This window comes from Corylus avellana, chromosome ca2 (assembly GCF_901000735.1).
Source record: "Corylus avellana chromosome ca2, CavTom2PMs-1.0".
Lineage (NCBI taxonomy): Eukaryota > Viridiplantae > Streptophyta > Magnoliopsida > Fagales > Betulaceae > Corylus > Corylus avellana.
Genome location: NC_081542.1, coordinates 479886 through 484632, shown reverse-complemented (window position 1 = coordinate 484632; position 4747 = coordinate 479886). Strand labels below are relative to the sequence as shown.

At 37.5% G+C, this 4747-nt stretch overlaps 1 pseudogene; it reads right to left on the bottom strand.

The window, feature by feature from the left end:
- Positions 1-4523, bottom strand: LOC132171292 (diacylglycerol O-acyltransferase 2D-like; annotated as a pseudogene).
- Positions 4524-4747: the final 224 nt, after the last annotated feature.

The window sequence follows — 4747 nt, the reverse complement described above, 5'->3', positions numbered from 1 at the left end:
TTATTTTTCTGTGCACCCAACCATAACGAATATGATAGCATAATGATGAGGGAGCAGTAGAATACAAATTAAGATCGGATCAAAGAATTTTCAGTTGAAGGTCAGCATAGCCAACCCGTGCTTTGTGCCTTTCAAAGAGATCTTGCAGTGCTTCAACAAACTGACGGTGAGCTTCGATGACCTGAAACACAAAAAGAAGCAAGCCAACTGATGGAATTACACATTGCTTGCTCATTATGGGTTATGAGCTTGCCGAACTATAAGTAGGTAGAGCTTGAGTCGTTTGCAAGGCCCTGAGGATTCCATTTATAGGTGAACTACATATATAGTCATAAAAAAAATAATAGTGCAGCCTGAGCCAGTGTATCCATCACTTTTAAGCATAGGAGACAGCCCCTGAAGTCAATATGCATAACATATTAACATCAGAAGTCAAGAAAACACCACATGACAATGCAAATAAGTTCCCCTTCCATATACATTATGCTCAACATTTGAGCAGCATTCATACCTCTTCCATGGTGGGATGTGGATTCTTCTTGAGTTCAATTGGTCTACCCACCACCACATGCATTGGATGCCTAAAGGGTAAAGGAGATCTGCAAAAGAGAAAGAACCGCCTTTAGATGATCGCCAACTCTCTGCACATTTCCAGATGTTGCTACTGCAGACATATTCTCAAACAAATGCATGCAGAAGTGACAGGCCTAGAATTTCAATAAATAAATTGGATGAAGAAATAAAGGAGGACAGGGACGTGGATGAGCGTAATATAGTGCAGAAAGTAAAGATATGAATGGAACTATACACACCCCAAAATTCCCCAGAAGTATATTGGAGTGAACTTGATAGCTCTAGAAAATTGTAGGAAGAACTTCCCTCCAGGCTTCCACCACTTATAAACATGCGACTGTTGCACAATTGGGTAAAAGAGAGCAAATGAGAGGAATAAATTAGTTGTTTTGGGTAAAGCGGAAGACATCACTGTCAATATTTTGTGAGTTTCACATGGCCTCAGATCTCAACGTATGATCATGGACCAATAAAGCATAACCATTAAATGCACATCAAACGCAAAGCAGCTGCCACAATTAGAAAATCCTAAAACCTGGTAAGTTCACAGGTTCTAATACAAGGAAAAAGAAGGGGAAAATAAGTATCAAGAACCAATACCTGACCAAAGCAGAAAACTGGAACGAGAGAATGGCCCATTCCATGGCTATGCGAACAAATCCTCTTCTTGTCTTAAGGAAAGCAATCTACAAAGGAAAGACATTAGAAATCTCTCTTTATATGTGCATATGCATATGCGCTCACACACACGCGAGAGAGAAGGATTTCTATAGTCAAAATCAACACACATAATTTAAGCAATAATACAATGAGAAAAGAGCTTAATATTGCCCATTTGATTGTATAGCCAAGAATGTCAAATCTTTATGAAACTGTCGTGTTCAATTATTATCCAATATCTGCAAACAGACATGGATGAGTACATGGAAACTTTAAACAGACATAAACATACAGCATGAGGAAGAGTTAAAAGGTTAAACCTCAGAACCATGCTCCATAAGAAATGTCTCTTGCACTCCCCCTGGGACTATGATGCAGCTATAACCAGCTTCCAAGAGGGAGATGAAATTTTTCTTCGTCGCAGGTGCAAGACCCAACCATGTCCATATGTGCCTCAAAAAAGGTGTGTAGAACACCTAATCATTTTTCTCACACATGATGAGAGAGACTGAACATAGAGGCAGGCTCCATGAAATGTATACAACTTCAGGGTAAAAAGAATCTTACAGCGCTACTAGCAAGGACCTTTATCTTTGGGAGTGGCATGAAACCTGTAAGGTCAGCAAGTGAAACAACGCCAATTGGCAAAACTGAGTGTGGTTCATAACCAAAGACTGCATAAAACACAGATAGAGGTTAGTACTTTATCAAAACAAGGAGAAACAAAAGGCTATTTGGCTAATTATAGTGCTAAAGCACAACATAAAACTATTGCATCAATGGCTTACTAATTTAAATTCAGCAGGAAAATAGAAATGAGCTACCAACCGCTCTCTTGACTAATGGCTAACAAAGCAAGCAAAGAGTAACCACATCTCTCTCATAACTCTACCGAACAATGTGTCCACCCGAAATCCTATTGGCTGGTAACTGTTGGGGAGATTAAAACATAATATTATATGTTGGACACCACTCAATCCAAAAGCTTAAGCTTATGGATTCAGACCCAACTATATTATATTAAACACTCACACTTGTAACATCTTTTCAATGTAGGACTCAATCATTTTTCATTCACACGTGTCTACTCAACAATCTCCCCCTCGTGTGAGTCCATCACTACCTTTCTACACTCTCCCTTGAATGGAAGGTTTTTTATTAATCTTAAGGGTTGTCTCTCGGATCATTTGTGTGTTATGTGGGTTTGCCCGTGCCATGCACCTTTGCCTATGTTTCAGAGACTCGTTTGTGCCTGTACCATGAACTTTTGCCCCTTGCACCAGGTTCCCTCATTCATTCTCGCACCTTGCACCTTTGTCCATGCCTATACCACTCTACCATAGCGTACACCACCATATCCTTTGATACCCCTTGTTGGGGAGATTAACACCTAGGGAGGTCTTTTAGTTTGACCATAATATAGTATATTGTAACACTACTCAATTCAAAAGTTTAAGCTTATGAGTTTGAACCCAACTATGCTATATTAATCACTCACACTTGTGACATATTCCTAATGTGGAACTCAATATTTTTACACTTACACATGCATATTCAATAGTAATCCAATTATTAGTTTATTGTATCTTCTTCTTCTTTTTTCTTTTTTTTCCATGTCATGCATAAAATCAAGGGATTTCAACGTAACACCAAGAGGGTAAGAAATGGCTACATAGAAGACCATGCTCAAGCAACCTTTTTTACCTCCCACCTAAGTCATAACTCTACCTTATCCTGATCGAACAAGGTGTTCAACCAAAATCATATTGCCCGGCTTTCACATCTTAGAACACCCAAAATAATAACACAATAGAACATTGATATAATTATCACTTAATTAAAAAGCAAAGGAGAAAATAAAAAATTAATAACACGCCACTTAAAAATTAACAATTAAAATAAATTAATACAAAATTTCACTACCATTCAAATCGCTTTACATAGTATGCTCAACACATTGCTCGCATTTTACATTGTGCATAGTCAAATTACTTGAAGCTCAAATTGTTCACTTTATTTTGTACTCAAAGCAAATACCATTATAAAGCCCCAAGTGTTTAGGATCTGAATACCATTTTGTTCAAGACTAAACCTGGGTGTGCATGTGCCTGGTCTAGATAATTGGACCAATAAGTTGAATTGGATCCTTCATTCATTATCTTGTGTATAAAAGATGCTCCTTTGTGTGAGTACTTGAAGATTAAATGCTCGTACTGAAAGAAAAAATGGTTGCAATTGGTCAAAAAATTGAAACTTGTGGTTGTTGGCATAATGCAAAAACTTCATTAAGGCCATCTAATTCTGGAATTTTCTAATACACTACCAATGATTAACAGATGCCTTGCAAGACCTTCACAATTCACCTACCCTATATAGGACTTAATACATAGTCATGCAATCCATTCCGGGGTAAACTATTATTATTTCTATACCTTTTATTTGGGGGAGAGGGAAGAGATGGGAAATATGTTGCTATCTGTATGAAAAGGTATTGCACCCAAAATCTTAAGCTGTGATTATAGGGAAAGAGATGATATTCGTACAGGAATAAAATATCAAATCGATAAGTCACAGACAAAATGTATAGGGAAAAATATAATTTAGCCCCCCAAAATGTATAGAAAGTAATTTTGGTTCCTTTCTTCCATCCAGGCTTCACATCAATGGTTAATATCTCTGTTTCTGGCACTTGTCGTCTATAATGTAAATTTCACAGGAAAAAAAATATCAAATTAGCCTAGAGTCAGGCTAAAAAGCAATCAATGATGATATTTGTATTCACAATGATTCTCTCTTTTGGCTAAGAAATGAATTCATCACTTAACAATTAAATCTCTTTCTCGCTTCACATCTATGTTAATACAAAGAAAAAATGAAGAACTGAAGAATGGTTATCATTAAATGGAAAAAAAAAAAATGACAATCTCATTTTATATATATATTTTGCAAAAGATTGGTAGGTTGGTAATCTTAATTTCACCAATAATGGATTTCAAATTCATCCTTCAGTAGGGTAGCATGATGGCTCTTAGGTAATATTTTCGGTGAAAGAGAAATTGTGTATCTGTGAGAGAGAGCACTGGGCAGCAGAGAAATTTTTTTCTCTGCTGCCGGTGTGTGTGTGTGTCCGTGAGAGTGAGAGTGAGAGTGAGAGAGAGCAACTGGGCAGCAGGGAAATTTTTTTCTCCACTACCGGTGATAGAGAGAGAGGGAGCACCGGAGAGGTCTGGGTTGGACTCCGGCGTCTTCTCCAGCAAACTTTGGGCTGGGCTCCGGCATCGTCTCCGGCTATGAGCTGGGATGTACGTCGCCGCCGGAGAGAGAGAGAGGGAGAGGGGAAAAATGAGGGGAGGGGTTTTGGGATCAGGATCCCCAGCAATGGCTGGGGGAATTGCTGATGGTTTTTTTTTTTGTTAATATGGACCGTTGGATGAAATATAATAAAATATAATAAAATAAAATATTATATATATTTCTAAAAATAAATATAAAATAAAATAATTAAAAATTAAAA